Raw genomic sequence first — 21,076 nt, 5'->3', positions numbered from 1 at the left:
GAGCCGGTTGAAACATACTGCCAAATTCTCTAAAATGACATTGGAGGCGGCTCATGGTAGAGAAATTAATATTGAATTATTTAGCAAGAGCTCTGGGGGACATTCCTGCAGTCAGCATGCCAATTGTACACTCCCTCAAAACTGGAGACATCTGTGGCATTGTGCTGTGACTAAACTGCACATTTTAGAGTGGTCTTTTATTGTCCCCAGCACAAGATGCACCTGTGTAATGATCATGCGGTTTAATCCGCTTCTTTATAATCCATCCACCTGACAAGTCAAGCTTATGAGCAGTGAGAGGACTCTTGTTGTGTCACTAGACTGTCTGAGGCATGTTACTCAACCATCACCTGGTTTGTTTGTAGCTAGCGTACATGAGGTGAGAGGGGGAGGGAGAGCGAGACGGGGGAGAGAGAGAGAAAGAAGCGATCTTAATTTAGTTCTCGCCCCAAGGTTGAGATAAAGGATAATATATGAGTTAACAACGTGTTGGACGAGAGAATAGGAGTCAAAATGTAGCCTACAGCATCACACACACACACTGACCTCATTTAAGATGGAAGCTAGCCCTAAGGGACCCCCAACCAGCCAATGAGCACACAGCTACAGTTCCCACAGGTGAGACTTCAATGCTTCCTAGTTGATTGGAGTTCTAGTTCAAAATACACCTTGAGAGAAAAGTCAGGTCAGATGCTCAGGACAACTTCACGGCCCTATAGTAACGATGTCTGTAGATCCGTTCTATATGGAGCCTATCGTAACGATGTCTGTAGATCCGTTCTATATGGAGCCTATCGTAACGATCTCTGTAGATCCGTTCTATATGGAGCCTATAGTAACGATGTCTGTAGATCCGTTCTATATGGAGCCTATAGTAACGATGTCTGTAGATCCGTTCTATATGGAGCCTATAGTAACGATGTCTGTAGATCCGTTCTATATGGAGCCTATAGTAACGATGTCTGTAGATCCGCTCTATATGGAGCCTATAGTAACGATCTCTGTAGATCCGTTCTATATGGAGCCTATAGTAACGATGTCTGTAGATCCGTTCTATATGGAGCCTATAGTAACGATCTCTGTAGATCTGTTCTATATGGAGCCTATAGTAACGATGTCTGTAGATCTGTTCTATATGGAGCCTATAGTAACGATGTCTGTAGATACGTTCTATATGGAGCCTATAGTAACGATGTCTGTAGATCCGCTCTATATGGAGCCTATAGTAACGATCTCTGTAGATCCGTTCTATATGGAGCCTATAGTAACGATGCCTGTAGATCCGTTCTATATGGAGCCTATAGTAACGATGTCTGTAGATCCGTTCTATATGGAGCCTATAGTAACGATGTCTGTAGATCCGTTCTATATGGAGCCTATAGTAACGATCTCTGTAGATCCGTTCTATATGGAGCCTATAGTAATGATCTCTGTAGATCCGTTCTATATGGAGCCTATAGTAACGATCTCTGTAGATCCGTTCTATATGGAGCCTATCGTAACGATGTCTGTAGATCCATTCTATATGGAGCCTATAGTAACGATCTCTGTAGATCTGTTCTATATGGAGCCTATAGTAACGATCTCTGTAGATCCGTTCTATATGGAGCCTATAGTAACGATCTCTGTAGATCCGTTCTATATGGAGCCTATAGTAACGATCTCTGTAGATCCGTTCCATATGGAGCCTATAGTAACGATCTCTGTAGATCCGTTCTATATGGAGCCTATAGTAACGATCTCTGTAGATCCGTTCCATATGGAGCCTATAGTAACGATCTCTGTAGATCCGTTCTATATGGAGCATATAGGTCTGTCATAAAGGTGATAGAGGTAATATGAGCACTAGCTTCTCAAGGTGTATTTCCCGGGATCTCCATTTCCTCTAGGTGTGTTCCTCTAGGTGTGAGTTATGAGGTTATGTTCCCCTGTGGGAGTGGTGAAGGGGTCAATGTGTAGCTCAGGGCTTTGTGGAGACAGTGAGATTAGTGATCTCACACCGTTTCACCCGGTTTTCCCACGTTAGGAGCACACCCCTCCGGTTATACACACACAGAGGTCGACAGTTACACACCCACTCATGTGCTCGCATACACACACACAGTATATACACGCACAAGCACACACACCTCCTCAACAGCATTCCCCCACACACATTTTTCTGCTCCCTAAGTCTATCACTGACATATAAATCATGTTGACTGCATCAGTACCGTCCACACAACGGGTGAGCCCCATCACTCTGCTCTGACATCCAGGAAATTAGCTTCACTTCTTGGCAGACGCCCCTACAGAGACCAGGGGCTTATACATTTAAATACTGTGACCCGTTTCAAGAAGCTAGGCGTATTTTGCACGTCACTTCTTCACAAAACAGACATTTGAACATTTTAATTGATTTTAGCCCAGAAATTCCTCTGGGTTCCCGAGTGGCGCAGCGGTCTAAGGAACTGCATCTCAGTGCTAGAGGCGTCACTACAGACACCCTGGTCCGTATCCAGGCTGTATCACAACCGGCAGTGATTGGGAGTCCCATAGGGCGGGGCACAATTGGCCCAGAGCCGTCCGGATTTGGCCGGTGTAGGCTGTCATTGTAACGGACTTGCCTAGTTAAATAAAGGTAAAACATTCAAATAAAAGTATTAATAACAAACTTGTATGCCATCTGTAAATACAAATAAAATTGTCAAAATTACGAGCCTAGTCCGTTTATCCACGGAAAAAGTCAGGAACCTTCCTGCTAGCCATGATTGGATGAGATAACAAATGGGCTGAACATGCTGAGAGAGGAGTTCGGATTGGTCTGCGATGGAGCACACTTCTGTCTATAACATGAGCTGCTCAGTGTGTGTAGCTAATCCTTGCTACCGCAGATTTTTTGAAAGATAAAACGTTAGCCATGGAGATCTGCAAAAGTGTTGCTACTGCTCTCAACAACATTGCTGCCCTGAATTTAGTAGGTGCTATCAACAAAGATCTGTGGGAAAAAGTTGATGGACTATTTCTGCACAAGTTCAGTGTGAACCAGAGTGACTTGACACACCAACGGGCAAAACAAGCTGTAGCTAGCTACAAACCAAACAGAAAAGACACGCTACCCTGAAGTGTTCATCCATGTTTACGGCTAAGAGTCTAGCTACATTTTCAGATATTATACATTTGTAATTTGGGCAGAAAGACGTTTTCATTGAAAGTTAAAGCGTACTGTTCGCTAGCTAGCTAACTTTACGTGTATGATCTGTGTAGTAATATTATTTGTATCTCAGAAATCCATTTGCATTGCTAGCTAACTTTGGGATTGGGATTATGGTTCATTGTTTAGCAAGCTAACTACATGTCTAAAGAAAAGACTCCACTTCACAAGTTAATGAATACATGACCCATCAAGTTGTGTGTCTAGGGGTGATTACGGCCTCTATTGTATTTCATGAACATGTGTACATGTCTAGACAATAGTGACCCATCCACTTAGCTAGATGTGGCTGGGGGGTGGTTATAGAATTTCTTTCACGTGACCCATCAATTTAGACAACTGTCTGGGTAAGCATCATCTAATAATTATAAAATATTTTTATCTGGAAACTTTCAAAGTCATCTTGGGATACAGGCCATTGACTAAATAAAGTGTATTGTCACCTGGAATGTTTCGTTATTGTAGGCTACTACTTTCACCACTGTTAGTCTTAATCTTTGGTTGTTTACTACACTACCTTACTCACTCTGTTCAGCACTTGCCCTCACGTGAATCCTTAAAGAGATGGGTGGGGCCAAGGCTTAAGAGGGTGGGGACGATGCTGAATAGGTGTAGACAAAGAAGAGCTCTCCAGTAGGTGTACCAACATTTTCAAAGGCCATTTTGTTAAAAGTGGGGTTACAAGTTTATCAAGTTTCAAAGCATAATAACTTTCCCATAGTTCCTCAACTGCAGTGTATGATATACCATTTCACAGCTCTGAGTCTACTTTTATCCAATGTAAAAAAACTGTTTCAAATTTTGCTACATAAGACCGAATCGAAGTGGTGGGTCACATATTCTGGGGAATAACAATGTTGCAGATAGACATGGAATGTATAGAAGAGACATGACGGGGGGGGTGACGACAATGCAAATAGTCCGGGTAGCCATTTGATTACTTGTTCAGGAGTCGTATGGCTTGGTGGTAGAAGCTGTTAAGTAGGATCTAGACTTGGGGCTCCGGTACCGCTTGCTGTGTGGTAGCAGAGAGAACAGTCTACAACTAGGGTGGCTGGAATCTTTGGTCATTTTTAGGGCCTTCCTCTGACACCGCCTGGTATAGAGGTCCTTGATGGCAGGAAGCATGGCCCCACATACTGGGCCATACGCACTACCTTCTGTAGTGCCTTGCGGTCAGAGGCAGAGCAATTGCCATACCAGGCAGTGATGCAACCAGTCAGGATGCTCTTGATGGTGCAGCTGTATATCTTTTGGAGGATCTAAGGACCCATGCCAAATCTTTTCAACTGTCTTGGTGTGTTTGGACCATGATAGTTTGACCATCTAGCTGGTGGTTCCTTTTAACATGAGTCTTCAATATTCCCAGGTAAGAAGTTTTAGGTTGTAGTTATTATTGGAATTATAGGACTATTTCCCTCTATACCATTTGTATTTCATTAACCTTTGACTATTGGATGTTCTTATAGGCACTTTAGTATTACTAGTGTAACAGTATAGCTTCCGTCCCTCTAGGCTCGAACCAGCAACACAACGACAACAGTCACCATCGTAGCAGCGTTATCCATGCAGAGCAAGGGCAACAACCACTGCAAGGCTCAGAGTGAGTGACGTTTGAAATGTTATTAGCGCACGCTAACTAGCTAGCCATTTCACTTCGGTTAAACCAGCCTCATCTTGGGAGTTGATAGGCTTTAAGTCATAAACAGCGCAATGCTTGACGCACAACGAAGAGCTGCTGGAAAAACTCACAAAAGTGCTGTTTGAATGAATGTTTACGCGCCTGCTTCTGCCTACCACCGCTCAGTCAGATAGTTAGACACTTGTATGCTCAGTCAGATTATATGCAACGCAGGACACGCTAGATAATATCTAGAAATATCATCAACCATGTGTAGTTAACTAGTGATTATGATTGATTGTTTTTTATAAGATAAGTTTAATGCTAGTTAGCAACTTACCTTGTCTTACTGTATTTGCGTAACAGGCAGTCTCCTTGTGGAGTGCAACGAGAGAGAAGCAGGTCTTTATTGCGTTGGACTAGTTAACTGTAAGGTTGCAAGATTGGATCCCCCGAGCTGACAATGTGAAAATCTGTCATTCTGCCCCTGAACGAGGCAGTTAACCCACCGTTCCTAGGTCGTCATTGAAAATAAGAATGTGTTCTTAACTGACTTGCCTAGTTAAATAAAGATGTAAAAAATTGTATTAAGTAAAAATCGGCCAAATCGGTGTCCAAAAATACAGATTCCCGATTGTTATGAAAACTTGAAATCGGCCCTAATTAATTGGCCATTCCGATTAATCGGTCGACCTCTAATATATATATATATTTTTTCATCCTATATTTCATCATATACTACGCACGTGGGTAGTATAGGGGCATCATGGAAAAAAACTGTACGGCTGGCCAATAGCTTCTAACCCCAGAACATCCGGTTGCTGAACAGCCACCAAGTCAGCTACCTGCTCCCCTTTTCCCCCTCCTGCCCCCCAGTCTTCTTACCCCCCCCTCCCCCGCCACACGCTTCCCCTATATACATTGTTAATGTATATATATTATTGTTTCAATTTTATTATGATATATTTTCATTATATTTTTGTTTAATTTTACTTTGTCCTGCAATGTTGGAACTGAGCCCCAGAATTTCATGGTAATTACATCGGGAGCCCTGTACATGTGACTATTAAATGATCTGCCAGCATGTGTGGGAAGTGGGACAAGATCACTTCCCCAGTACATCTCTGTGGGTCTAACCCCAATAAGTTCTGGAAAACAGTTAAAGACCTGGAGAATAAACCCTCCTCCTCCACAGCTGCCCATATCCCTTAATGTTGATGTGGTTGTTTCTGACAAGAAGCACATGGCTGAGCTCTTTAACCACCACGTCCTTAAGTCAGGATTCCTATTTGACTCAGCTATGCCTCCTTGCCCTTCCAACATTTCCTCATCTCCCACCCCTTCTAATGAGACTATCCCCGATGCTTCTCCCTCTTTTTCCCCTTCCCCACTACAAAGTTTCTACCTGTAGGCAGTCACTGAGTCTGAGGTGCTAAAGCAGCTCCTTAAATTTGACACCCAAAAAACCTGTTTGTCAGATGGTTTAGACCCTTTCTTCGTTAAGGTTGCTGCCCCGGCACCAAGCCTGTCTCTCCTTTCTGGGGAGGTTCCCATTACTTGGAAGGCAGCCAATGTTCGTCCTTTATTTAAAGGGGGAGATCACGCTGATCCTAATTGTTATAGGCCTATTTCTATTTTGCCCTGTTAATCAAAAGTGTTGGAAAAACTTGTCAATAATCAACTGGCTGGCTTTCTTGAGGTCAATAGTATTCTCTATGGTATGCAATCTGGTTTCAGCTCAGGTTATGGATGTGTCACTGCAGCCTTAAAATGTCCTCAAAGATGTCACCATTGCCCTTGATTCTAAGCAATATTGTGCTGGAGTACTGGTGTCTGAGGGGTCTTTGTGCTAGTTTGCTAACTACCTCTCTCAAAGAGTGCAATGTATAAAGTCAGAAAATCTGCTGTCTCAGCCACTGCCTGTCACCAACAGAGTACCCCAAGGCTCAATCCTAGGCCCCACGTTCTTCTACATTTATGTTAAAGGTCCACAAAGCACATACATCCCTGGGTCGCTGCCCTTTTCAGTTCACTGCAGCTAGTGACTTGAACAAGCTGCAACAAACACTCAAACTGGACAGTTTATCTCTTCATTCACAGACTCAATCATGGACACTCTTACTGACAGTTGTGGTTGCTTGTGTGATGTATTGTTGTCTCTACCTTCTTGACCTTTGTGCTGTTGATTGTGCCCAATAATGTTTGTACCATGTTTTGTGCTGCTACCATCTTGTGTTGCTACCATGTTGTTATGTTGTGTTGCTACCATGCTGTGTTGTCATGTGTTGCTGCCTTGCTATGTTGTCGTCTTAGGTCTCTCTTTATGTAGCAAATCAAATCAAATGTATTTATATAGCCCTTCGTACATCAGCTGATATCTCAAAGTGCTGTACAGAAACCCAGCCTAAAACCCCAAACAGCAAGCAATGCAGGTGTAGAAGCACGGTGGCTAGGAAAAACTCCCTAGAAAGGTCAAAACCTAGGAAGAAACCTAGAGAGGAACCAGGCTATGTGGGGTGGCCAGTCCTCTTATGGCTATGAATATAGCATTGTCTCTGTTGTTGTGATGTGTGTTTTGTCCGGCGCCGACAGAGATGGCCGCCTCACTTCGCGTTCCTAGGAAACTGTGCAGTTTTTTGTTTTTTTTACGTGTTATTTCTTACATTAGTACCCCAGGTCATCTTAGGTTTCATTACATACAGTCGAGAAGAACTACTGAACATAAGAGCAGCGTCAACTCACCATCAGTACGACCAAGAATATGACTTTCGCGAAGCAGATCCTGTGTACTGCCTTTCAACCAGGACAACGGAATGGATCCCAGCCGGCGACGCAAAAAAAACGACTTCGTAAAAGGGGGAAACAGAGCAGTCTTCTGGTCAGACACCAGAGACGGGCACATCGTGCACCACTCCCTAGCATTATTCTCGCCAATGTCCAGTCTATTGACAACAAGGTTGATGAAATCCGAGCAAGGGTAGCATTCCAGAGGGACATCAGAGACTGTAACGTTCTTTGCTTCACGGAAACATGGCTCACTGGAGAGACGCTATCGGAATCGGTGCAGCCAGCGGGTTTCTCCACAAACAACTTTCTGGTAAGGAGAGGGGCGGGGGCGTATGCTTCATGGTTAACATGACGCGGTGTGATCATAACAACATACAGGTACACACTCCAAGACTGCTTCCATCACGTGGACTGGGATATGTTTTGTATTGCGTCAGACAACAACATTGACGAATACGCTGATTCGGTGAGCGAGTTCATTAGAACGTGCGTTGAAGATGTCGTTCCCATAGCAACGATTAAAACATTCCCAAACCAGAAACCGTGGATTGATGGCAGCATTCGCGTGAAACTGAAAGCCGGAACCACTGCTTTTAATCAGGGCAAGGTGACCGGAAACATGACCGAATACAACAGTGTAACTATTCCCTCCGCAAGGCAATCAAACAAGCTAAGCGTCAGTATAGAGACAAAGTAGAATCTCAATTCAACGGCTCAGACACAAGAGGTATGTGGCAGGGTCTACAGTCAATCACGGATTACAAAAAGAAAACCAGCCCAGTCACGGACCAGGATGTCTTGCTCCCAGGCAGACTAAATAACTTTTTTGCCCGCTTTGAGGACAATAAAGTGCCACTGACATGGCCCGCAACTAAAACATGCGGACTCTCCTTCACTGCAGCCGACGCGAGGAAAACATTTAAACGTGTCAACCCTCGCAAGGCTGCAGGCCCAGACGGCATCCACAGCCGCGCCCTCAGAGCATGTGCAGACCAGCTGGCTGGTGTGTTTACGGACATATTCAATCAATCCCTATCCCAATCTGTTGTTCCCACATGCTTCAAGAGGGCCACCATTGTTCCTGTTCCCAAGAAAGCTAAGATAACTGAGCTAAACGACTACCGACCCGTAGCACTCACTTCCGTCATCATGAAGTGCTTTGAGAGACTAGTCAAGGACCATATCACCTCCACCCTACCTGACACCCTAGACCCACTCCAATTTGCTTACCGCCCAAATAGGTCCACAGACGATGCAATCTCAACCACACTGCACACTGCCCTAACCCATCTGGACAAGAGGAATACCTATGTGAGAATGCTGTTCATCGACTACAGCTCGGCATTTAACATCATAGTGCCCTCCAAGCTCGTCATCAAGCTCGAGACGCTGGGTCTCGACCCCGCCCTGTGCAACTGGGTACTGGACTTGCTGACGGGCCGCCGCCAGGTGGTGAGGGTAGGCAACAACATTTCCACCCCGCTGATCCTCAACACCGCCCCACAAGGGTGCGTTCTGAGCCCTCTCATGTACTCCCTGTTCACCCACGACTGCGTGGCCACGCACGCCTCCAACTCAATCATCAAGTTTGCGGACGACACAACAGTGGTAGGCTTGATTACCAACAACGACGAGACCAACCTCAGGAGGCTGAAGAAATTCGGCTTGTCACCAAAAGCACTCACAAACTTCTACAGATGCACAATCGAGAGCATCCTGTCGGGCTGTATCACCGCCTGGTACAGCAACTGCTCCGCCCACAACCGCAAGGCTCTCCAGAGGGTAGTGAGGTCTGCACAACGCATCACCGGGGGCAAACTACCTGCCCTCCAGGACACCTACACCACCCGATGTCACAGGAAGGCCATAAAGATCATCAAGGACAACAACCACCCGAGCCACTGCCTGTTCACCCCGCTATCATCCAGAAGGCGAGGTCAGTACAGGTGCATCAAAGCTGGGACCGAGAGACTGAAAATCAGCTTCTATCTCAAGGCCATCAGACTGTTAAACAGCCACCACTAACATTGAGTGGCTGCTGCCAACACACTGACTCAACTCCAGCCACTTTAATAATGGGAATTGATGGGAAATTATGTAAAATATATCACTATTATTCATCTCATATGTATATGTATATACTGTACTCTATATCATCTACTGCATCTTTATGTAATACATGTATCACTAGCCACTTTAACTATGCCACTTTGTTTACATACTCATCTCATATGTATATACTGCACTCAATACCATCTACTGTATCTTGCCTATGCCGCTCTGTACCATCACTCACTCATATATCTTTATGTACATATTCTTATCCCCTGACACTTGTGTCTATAAGGTAGTAGTTTTGGAATTGTTAGCTAGATTACTTGTTCGTAATTACTGCATTGTCGGAACTAGAAGCACAAGCATTTCGCTACACTCGCATTAACATCTGCTAACCATGTGTATGTGACAAATCAAATTTGATTTGATTTATTTTAATCCCAGGCCCCCGTCCCCACAGGCAGCCTTTAGGTAGGCCGTCATTGTAAATAAGAATTTGATCTTAACTGACTTGCCTAGTTAAATAAAAAAATAATTAAAAGAAAACTTCTCATTGCTTTCATTTGGACTCATGATACATACATACAGTAATGCTGTACTAATAAACTAGTGCCTGCTGACTGACACATGGTCTTTGGGAGAGAGAAACAGAGAGAGAAACAGAGAGAGAAACAGAGAGAGAAACAGAAACAGAGAGAAACAGAAAGAGAGAGAGAGAGAGAGAGAGAGAGAGAGAGAGAGAGAGAGAGAGAGAGAGAGAGAGAGAGAGAGAGAAACAGAGAGTGAAACAGAGAGAAACAGAAACAGAGAGAGAAACAGAGAGAGAGAGAGAGAGAGAGAGAGAGAGAGAGAGAGAGAGAGACAGAGAGAGAAAGAGAGAGAGAGAGAGAAACAGATATGCAGAGAAAGAGGCATGAAGAGAGAAAGAAACAGAGGGAGAGAAATAAATACAAAAAGAGAATAAAAAGAATGAGGAGAAGAGAACGACCACAGTGAGCTCCAAAAGTATTGTGTAGTTTTGTGTAGTTTTGGCTCTGCACTCAAGCACTTTGGATTTGAAATTATGCAAAAATGGGAGGTTAAATGTAGGTTAAAGTGCAGACTGTCAACTTTAATTTGGGGGTATTTTCATCCAGATTGGTAGAACCTTTTAGAAAGTACAGCACTTTTTGCGCATAGTGTCCCGTCCCCCCCATTTTAGGGGACCATATATAGTCAAAAGTTCAGCATTTGGTCCCATATTCTTAGTAAGCAATGATTACATCAAACTTGTGACTCTTCAAACTTGTTGGATGCATTTGCTGTTTCTTTTGATTGCGTTTCAGAATATTTTGTGCTCAATAGAAATGAATGGTAAATAATGTATTGTGCCATTTGAGACACTCGAACACATCTACATGAATGTGGATGCTACCATGATTACAGACAGTCCTGAATGAATCGTGAAGAATGATGAGGGAGAAAGTTACACAAATTTCATACCCCCAGGGCAAGCTAACCTCTCACCATCACAATAACAGGAGAAGTCAGCATTTTTTTTTTGTGTGTGTGTGTGGGGGGGGGGATACTTTTGGAGCTCACTGTAAATGAGAGAGTGAGGGAAAAGATAGGGGTTTGAGTGAGAGAGATACTAGAAGTACTAATGAATGAACACCACTGTACAATAATAGACAAGAAAACACAGACCTTACAGGAGTGTAGCATGGAAAGGACAAAGCTGTGTGTGTGTGTCTGTCTACGTCAGATCAGTCAAATACCTACTTTTCCTCCATCACACAAGAGAGGTATCAGCAGTGTGTCACTCACAAACACACACACACACTAGGGTTGGCTGATATTTGGGCAGACCTCTTCTACAATACGCTACTAAAAATATGGCGATATTCAGTATAATCGTTTTGCGATAAGTTAATTATTTTTTTTTCATTATATTTTCGATATTATAGTCATATTCTCATTATATAATCTTAATATGGTTCAAAAAATGAGTCAGGCTGTATCAACATATTGATACAGTCTAACTGATAAGACCGAACAGTTTTGATTTGTAAAAGTTCAATTATAGTGAAAAGGTTGGACACCTACTTTTTCAAGGGTTTTTCTTTATTTGTACTATTTTCTACATTGTAGAATAATAGTGAAGACTTGAAAATTATGAAATAACACACGGAATCATGTAGTAACCAAAAAAGTGTTCAACAAATCACAATATATTTTATAGTTTAGATTCTTCAAAGTAGCCACCATTTGCCTTGATGTGTGCAAAGCTGTCATCATGACAAAGGGTGGCTACTTTGAAGAATCTCCAATATAAAATATATTGTGATTTGTTTAATACTTTTTTGGTTACGACATGATTCCGTGTGTTATTTCATAATTTTCAAGTCTTCACTATTATTCTACAATGTAGAAAATAGTCAAAATAAAGAAAAAAAATGCTGGAACGAGTACTCCAAACTTTTGACTGGTACTGTATATCATCAACTTCAAATATCACAATATTTTATTTAACTATATAAAATCATCCCAACACACACACACACACACACACACACACACACACACACACACACACACACACACACACACACACACACACACACACACACACACACACACACATGCCCCTGAGAGTGAGACCCTCAACAGCCAGTCATTCAGGTTTATTGTTGAGACTCCATCAATGAGAAATCAATCTATGTACTGTATTCTTGCTCATACATCTATTTCATCTGTCATTAATCTCATTAATCATTATTTACAAAGACCTACAGTTAACCAACCATATCATCTTAATTAGTTATGTTTACCAAATTAATACGGACAAGCTTAAAGGCACCGAATTGTCCATGATGGTGCTCAGAACAGAAGGATGTGTGCTGTTCTGCAGTGGACAGTCAGCCCATCTCAAGGCTATCACCAAGCAGACCATCACCAAGCAGACCATCACCAAGCAGACCATCACCAAGCAGACCATCACCAAGCAGACCAGAACATTCACTGCAACATAGTAGCCACATCTTCTAGGTCAAACAAATGAAATGAAGTCCTACAACATGACTTGAGAAAAAGTTCTTGGCAGATTTTAGTATAATATTCCAACAAATATCAAATAAAAAAAATATTATAATATATCTCCTTAGATAGTAGGCTAGAATCTGAAAGCTGTGTGTTAAAAGGTGTCTATAACAGAACATTGTAAGTGAAGGTGAAAGCCTACCTCCAATGTCAGGTGAGTGTCTTCCTTCAAACGCAACGTCATCCCTGTGCAAATCCATTCACTCACAAAGAAAGTCACTACTATTCTGATAGAAAAGTCAATATTACAGCTACATCAATGTAACTCCATTTACTATGAACATGACTGCATACTACCAACAACACTACATGTTGAAGCTCACAAGCTAGTCTCTCAGCATCACTGAGACATACATCTCATTTCTCTCTCATCACAATTTCTCTTCCTCTTCCATCTACCTCTCCCTCTGCTTCACACTTTCTCACGCTGACTCTCTGTCTGTGAACGTCTTCATTTACATCTCTGATCCAAGGAAAAACTCTGGTGATGTTGTGAACATGTATTAACGACCACAGCAAGTGGCACACATAACAACAACGTGTGCTCACACATGGCAAACACTTCCTACCTGCATAGGGGTTCTTCCTTTTCTTATGGCCCCAAATCTTGATCCCTCTAGCAGGCATGACTGTGTGCACTAAGCCCATATACACACACACACTGAGCTACACAGAGGCGACACACACTATGCTGTTATAAACATCATGTACTGTTAAACTCTAGCACACTCACACACACACCAAGTAGCCTCAAACACTAACGCTGCAGAGTTTCCCTCCAACAGACACTCTTTCTCCCGCTCAGTGCTCAACAGAGACACACACACTCTCCACACTTGGCCACCTCTGTGCCGCCTCACCGCACGCGTGCCGAGATCCCACACACACACTACACTGACACACACAGGCCAATCAAATAGGCCGTAACATACAGAGGGGGGTGTGTGAGGGGGGTGGGACATTCAAGAGGACCTGACCAGTAACCCCCCCCAATCCCCAGGTTGCTATGGTGATGTGGTTGCTATCCGTTGTTGTCAAGGGAATGAGGTGTAGCTCGTCGCCTCCTTAATTGGGTTATGGAAGCTGAAGGGGTCTCCCCCTGCACTCCTTTCAATTATGAGGGGTGCACCCCGCCCCCCCAACCTCACACTCTTTTAACACTTTTCTAATTAAGTTAGTGTGGGCTGTGTGTTGTTGACAATGTCAGGGATAAAGGATAAGCAGGTTTTTTTGGCGGTCAAGCGTTGGTCAACCAAAAGTAGTTCCTTTCATCCTCTCCTCTCATCAACCTCCCTTTCTCCTCCTCAGCCACAACAGACAGACCGTCTTTCATATCATACAGAGTGCTCTCACACTGATCAAATTAGACGGCTTTCAAACTGCACTCAGTCTCAGAGAACACCACTCAATGTCCGACTCAGAAAAACAATGGAAGAAACCAGCAGACCCCATGTCTCGTCAGATATGCAGAGATTCAGAACAGACGAGTTGTTTTGGGGGAAGACAGACAACAATAACTAAAGCTATTGAATCCATTTCCCTAACTCCACCATGCTCCCCCTTCTTTTCTGTATCATCATGATAATGTGACCAGTAACACTTTGCTTCTTGAAAGTCCAATATCTTGAAAACCTGACTGCTGACATGCAACACATCTGGGGACTGTATCAAAAGTGGACTAATGAAAGAAAATACCAAAAGATTGTTTTTGAATGGAATTTCCCTTTAACAGGAAACGACAGTGAACACATGTCACATCCTGTGCTAGGCAACAATCATGGAAAGCTGTGACAGACAGGGACAAGGGGGGGGGGTGTTCGAGCGATCTGTTTGGCTTAGACAGCTGTGAGATTAAGAGCACTTCCTCTTTTGAGTGTGTATGGGGTCTGGTGTTCTGGTGAGGGGCAGAGCGGATAGGCTTAGGGACAGGGGAGGAAACAGGTTTAGGACTGGGGGGGGGACAGGATGTCAGTGATGGGAGCAGCCAGCCAGGCCAGTCACCCAGAGCAGTGGGAAAGTAAGTAGACATGTCGCTGGAGGAGAAGGTAAAGCATGATGGTATGGATTTTTTTTTTTACCTTTATTTAACCAGGCAAGTCAGTTAAGAACATATTCTTATTTTCAATGACGGCCTAGGAACAGTGGGTTAACTGCCTGTTCAGGGGCAGAACGACAGATTTGTACCTTGTCAGCTCGGGGGTTTGAACTCGCAACCTTCCGGTTACTAGTCCAACGCTCTAACCACTAGGCTACGCTGCCGATAACTAACTAGAATCTCTGGACTGGTGAAACAACTAACAGGAGGGAGAGAGAAGGGAAGGAGAGAGGGAGAAATAAGGCATATAAATGAAAGATAAAGGAAGGGACAAGGGAAAGTGAAACAGAGTGAGGGGGAGAAACAAAGAAAGGGACAAAGAGTCATGGAAAGAAGGAGAGAGAGGGAGGTTAAGAGTTCCTTGATTTCAACCCGCTAATTCACACCAGCACATTGTCTTTCACCCTGTTCATAGTTTGAATAACCTCTAATGTCGCCTCACACTCATTCACACAATATCAGGGCTGTTTTTCCACCTCTCTCACCATTTTCTAGCATTATTTACCCCCAATCTTTCCCATTATGTTGGGCCCCTCTTTCCATACTTCTTCAGGCTCCTTTCTAACCCTCCTCCTTAGCTGTGACCGTCTCACACCCCTCCTTTCTAACCCTCCTCCTTAGCTGTGACCGTCTCACACTCCTCCTTTCTAACCCTCTCTCCTTAGCTGTGACCTTCTCACACTCCTCCTTTCTAACCCTCCTCCTTAGCTGTGACCGTCTCACACCCCTCCTTTCTAACCCTCCTCCTTAGCTGTGACCGTCTCACACCCCTCCTTTCTAACCCTCCTCCTTAGCTGTGACCGTCTCACACCCCTCCTTTCTAACACTCTCTCCTTAGCTGTGAACACTCCTCCTTTCTAACACTCTCTCCTTAGCTGTGACCGTCTCACACCCCTCCTTTCTAACACTCTCTCCTTAGCTGTGACCGTCTCACACTCCTCCTTTCTAACACTCTCTCCTTAGCTGTGACCGTCTCACACCCTCCTTTCTAACCCTCCTCCTTAGCTGTGACCGTCTCACACCCCTCCTTTCTAACACTCTCTCCTTAGCTGTGACCGTCTCACACTCCTCCTTTCTAACACTCTCTCCTTAGCTGTGACCGTCTCACACCCCTCCTTTCTAACACTCTCTCCTTAGCTGTGTCTCACACTCCTCCTTTCTAACCCTCCTCCTTAGCTGTGACCGTCTCACCCCTCCTTTCTAACCCTCCTCCTTAGCTGTGACCTCACACTCCTCCTTTCTAACCCTCTCTCCTTAGCTGTGACCGTCTCACACCCTCCTTTCTAACACTCTCTCCTTAGCTGTGACCGTCTCACACTCCTCCTTTCTAACACTCTCTCCTTAGCTGTGACCGTCTCACACTCCTCCTTTCTAACACTCTCTCCTTAGCTGTGACCGTCTCACACCCCTCCTTTCTAACCCTCCTCCTTAGCTGTGACCGTCTCACACCCCTCCTTTCTAACACTCTCTCTTTGCTGTGACCGTCTCACACCCCTCCTTTCTAACCCTCCTCCTTAGCTGTGTCTCACACTCCTCCTTTCTAACCCTCTCTCCCTGTGTCTCACACTCCTCCCTAACCCTCCTCCTTAGCTGTGAACCTAACCCTCCTCCTTAGCTGTGACCGTCTCACACCCCTCCTTTCTAACACTCTCTCCTTAGCTGTGACCGTTTCACACTCCTCCTTTCTAACACTCTCTCCTTAGCTGTGACCGTCTCACACCCCTCCTTTCTAACACTCTCTCCTTAGCTGTGACCGTCTCACACTCCTCCTTTCTAACACTCTCTCCTTAGCTGTGACCGTCTCACACCCCTCCTTTCTAACCCTCCTCCTTAGCTGTGACCGTCTCACACCCCTCCTTTCTAACACTCTCTCCTTAGCTGTGACCGTCTCACACTCCTCCTTTCTAACACTCTCTCCTTAGCTGTGACCGTCTCACACCCCTCCTTTCTAACACTCTCTCCTTAGCTGTGACCGTCTCACACTCCTCCTTTCTAACACTCTCTCCTTAGCTGTGACCGTCTCACACCCCTCCTTTCTAACCCTCCTCCTTAGCTGTGACCGTCTCACACCCCTCCTTTCTAACCCTCCTCCTTAGCTGTGACCGTTTCACACTCCTCCTTTCTAACCCTCTCTCCTTAGCTGTGACCGTCTCACACCCCTCCTTTCTAACACTCTCTCCTTAGCTGTGACCGTCTCACACTCCTCCTTTCTAACACTCTCTCCTTAGCTGTGACCGTCTCACACTCCTCCTTTCTAACACTCTCTCCTTAGCTGTGACCGTCTCACACCCCTCCTTTCTAACCCTCCTCCTTAGCTGTGACCGTCTCACACCCCTCCTTTCTAACACTCTCTCCTTTGCTGTGACCGTCTCACACCCCTCCTTTCTAACACTCTCTCCTTAGCTGTGACCGTCTCACACCCCTCCTTTCTAACACTCTCTCCTTAGCTGTGACCGTCTCACACCCCTCCTTTCTAACCCTCCTCCTTAGCTGTGACCGTCTCACACTCCTCCTTTCTAACACTCTCTCCTTAGCTGACCTTCTCACACCCCTCCTTTGTAACACTTAGCTGTCTCACACCCCTCCTTTCTAACCCTCCTCCTTAGCTGTGACCGTCTCACACCCCTCCTTTCTAACACTCCTTAGCTGTGACCTCTCACACCCCTCCTTTCTAACACTCTCTCCTTAGCTGTGACCGTTTCACACTCCTCCTTTCTAACACTCTCTCCTTAGCTGTGACCGTCTCACACTCCTCCTTTCTAACACCCTCTCTCCTTAGCTGTGACCGTCTCACACCCTCCTTTCTAACACTCTCTCCTTAGCTGTGACCGTCTCACACCCTCCTTTCTAACACTCTCTCCTTAGCTGTGACCGTCTCACACCCCTCCTTTCTAACCCTCCTCCTTAGCTGTGACCGTCTCACACCCCTCCTTTCTAACCCCTCCTTTCAAACACTCTCTCCTTAGCTGTGACCGTCTCAGCACTCACACCCTCCTTTCTAACCCTCCTCCTTAGCTGTGACCGTCTCACACCCCTCCTTTCTAACACTCTCTCCTTAGCTGTGACTCCTCCTTTCTAACACTCTCTCCTTAGCTGTGACCGTCTCACACCCCTCCTTTCTAAGCTAGCTGTGACCGTCTCACACCCTCCTTTCTAACACTCTCTCCTTAGCTGTGACCGTCTCACACCCCTCCTTTCTAACACTCTCTCCTTAGCTGTGACCGTTTCACACTCCTCCTTTCTAACACTCTCTCCTTAGCTGTGACCGTCTCACACCCCTCCTTTCTAACACTCTCTCCTTAGCTGTGACCGTCTCACACCCCTCCTTTCTAACCCTCCTCCTTAGCTGTGACCGTCTCACACCCCTCCTTTCTAACACTCTCTCCTTTGCTGTGACCGTCTCACACCCCTCCTTTCTAACACTCTCTCCTTAGCTGTGACCGTCTCACACCCCTCCTTTCTAACACTCTCTCCTTAGCTGTGACCGTCTCACACCCCTCCTTTCTAACCCTCCTCCTTAGCTGTGACCGTCTCACACTCCTCCTTTCTAACACTCTCTCCTTAGCTGTGACCTTCTCACACCCCTCCTTTGTAACACTCTCTCCTTAGCTGTGACCGTCTCACACCCCTCCTTTCTAACCCTCCTCCTTAGCTGTGACCGTCTCACACCCCTCCTTTCTAACACTCTCTCCTTAGCTGTGACCGTCTCACACCCCTCCTTTCTAACACTCTCTCCTTAGCTGTGACCGTTTCACACTCCTCCTTTCTAACACTCTCTCCTTAGCTGTGACCGTCTCACACCCCTCCTTTCTAACACTCTCTCCTTAGCTGTGACCGTCTCACACCCCTCCTTTCTAACCCTCTCTCCTTAGCTGTGACCGTCTCACACCCCTCCTTTCTAACACTCTCTCCTTAGCTGTGACCGTCTCACACCCCTCCTTTCTAACACCCTCCTTAGCTGTGACCGTCTAACACCCTCCTCCTTAGCTGTGACCGTCTCACACCCCTCCTTTCTAACCCTCCTCCTTAGCTGTCACCCCTCCCCTCCTTTCTAACACTAACACTCTCTCCTTAGCTGTGACCGTCTCACACCCCTCCTTTCTAACCCTCCTCCTTAGCTGTGACCGTCTCACACCCCTCCTTTCTAACACTCTCTCCTTAGCTGTGACCGTTTCACACTCCTCCTTTCTAACACTCTCTCCTTAGCTGTGACCGTCTCACACCCCTCCTTTCTAACCTCCTCCTTAGCTGTGACCGTCTCACACCCCTCCTTTCTAACACTCTCTCCTTAGCTGTGACCGTCTCACACCCCTCCTTTCTAACACTCTCTCCTTAGCTGTGACCGTCTCACACTCCTCCTTTCTAACACTCTCTCCTTAGCTGTGACCGTCTCACACCCCTCCTTTCTAACACTCTCTCCTTAGCTGTGACCGTCTCACACCCCTCCTTTCTAACCTCTCTCCTTAGCTGTGACCGTCTCACACCCCTCCTTTCTAACACTCTCTCCTTAGCTGTGACCGTCTCACACCCCTCCTTTCTAACCCTCCTCCTTAGCTGTGACCGTCTCACACCCCTCCTTTCTAACCCTCCTCCTTAGCTGTGACCGTCTCACACCCCTCCTTTCAAACACTCTCTCCTTAGCTGTGACCGTCTCACACTCCTCCTTTCTAACCCTCCTCCTTAGCTGTGACCGTCTCACACTCCTCCTTTCTAACACTCTCTCCTTAGCTGTGACCGTCTCACACTCCTCCTTTCTAACCCTCCTCCTTAGCTGTGACCGTCTCACACCCCTCCTTTCTAACACTCTCTCCTTAGCTGTGACCGTCTCACACCCCTCCTTTCAAACACTCCTCCTTTCTCAACCCTAACCCTCCTCCTTAGCTGTGTCTCACACTCCTCCTTTCTAACCCTCCTCCTTAGCTGTGACCGTCTCACACTCCTCCTTTCTAACCCTCTCTCCTAGCTGTGACCGCCTCAACTCCTCCTTTCTAACCCTCCTCCTTAGCTGTGACCGCCTCACACTCCTTCTTTCTAACCCTCCTCCTTAGCTGTGACCGTCTCACACTCCTCCTTTCTAACCCTCCTCCTTAGCTGTGACTGTCTCACACCCTCCTTTCTAACCCTCCTCCTTAGCTGACCGTCTCACACCCCTCCTTTCTAACACTCTCTCCTTAGCTGTGACCGTCTCACACCCCTCCTTTCAAACACTCTCTCCTTAGCTGTGACCGTCTCACACTCCTCCTTTCTAACCCTCCTCCTTAGCTGTGACCGTCTCACACTCCTCCTTTCTAACCCTCCTCCTTAGCTGTGACCGTCTCACACTCCTCCTTTCTAACCCTCCTCCTTAGCTGTGACCGTCTCACACTCCTCCTTTCTAACCCTCCTCCTTAGCTGTGACCGTCTCACACTCCTCCTTTCTAACCCTCTCTCCTTAGCTGTGACCGCCTCACACTCCTCCTTAGCTGTGACCGCCTCACACTCCTTCTTTCTAACCCTCCTCCTTAGCTGTGACCGCCTCACACTCCTTCTTTCTAACCCTCCTCCTTAGCTGTGACTGTCTCACACCCCTCCTTTCTAACCCTCCTCCTTAGCTGTGACCGTCTCACACCCCTCCTTTCTAACACTCTCTCCTTAGCTGTGACCGTCTCACACCCTCCTTTCTAACACTCTCTCCTTAGCTGTGACCGTCTCACACCCCTCCTTTCTAACCCTCCTCCTTAGCTGTGACCGTCTCACGCTCCTCCTTTCTAACCCTCCTCCTTAGCTGTGACCGTCTCACACTCCTCCTTTCTAACCCTCTCTCCTTAGCTGTGACCGTCTCACACTCCTCCTTTCTACCCCTCCTCCTTAGCTGTGACCGTCTCACACTCCTCCTTTCTAACCCTCTCTCCTTAGCTGTGACCGTCTCACACTCCTCCTTTCTAACCCTCTCTCCTTAGCTGTGACCGTCTCACACTCCTCCTTTCTAACCCTCCTCCTTAGCTGTGACGGTCTCACACTCCTCCTTTCTAACCCTCCTCCTTAGCTGTGACCATCTCACACTCCTCCTTTCTAACCCTCCTCCTTAGCTGTGACCGTCTCACACCCCTCCTTTCTAACCCTCTCTCCTTAGCTGTGACCGTCTCACACTCCTCCTTTCTAACCCTCCTCCTTAGCTGTGACCGTCTCACACCCCTCCTTTCTAACCCTCTCTCCTTAGCTGTGACCGTCTCACACTCCTCTCACATTCACCTGCTACTTCTCTGTC

General features: G+C 46.0%; 1 protein-coding gene and 1 long non-coding RNA gene across 4 annotated transcripts in view; both read right to left on the bottom strand.

Moving 5' to 3' along the window:
* The window catches only part of nhsl1b (NHS-like 1b), a 181,843-nt gene that overhangs the window by 129,780 nt on the left and 30,987 nt on the right, over window positions 1-21,076 (bottom strand). The gene's annotated exons all lie outside the window — the stretch shown is intronic.
* Window positions 14,554-19,278, bottom strand: LOC127931369 (uncharacterized). 2 transcript variants are annotated; one of them, XR_008140895.1, is made up of 3 exons: window positions 19,067-19,278; window positions 16,428-17,308; window positions 14,554-15,563 (listed from the first exon to the last, which is right to left on the bottom strand). It is a non-coding gene; the product is annotated as an uncharacterized LOC127931369 (long non-coding RNA). The 2 variants fall into 2 exon arrangements; XR_008140896.1 differs by having other exon boundaries at window positions 16,428-17,133.

The sequence above is a fragment of the Oncorhynchus keta genome, chromosome 8, assembly GCF_023373465.1.
Source record: "Oncorhynchus keta strain PuntledgeMale-10-30-2019 chromosome 8, Oket_V2, whole genome shotgun sequence".
Classification (NCBI taxonomy): Eukaryota; Metazoa; Chordata; class Actinopteri; order Salmoniformes; family Salmonidae; genus Oncorhynchus; species Oncorhynchus keta.
Note: the sequence above shows the minus strand (reverse complement) of the source record. Positions and strands in the feature narration are given on the sequence as shown.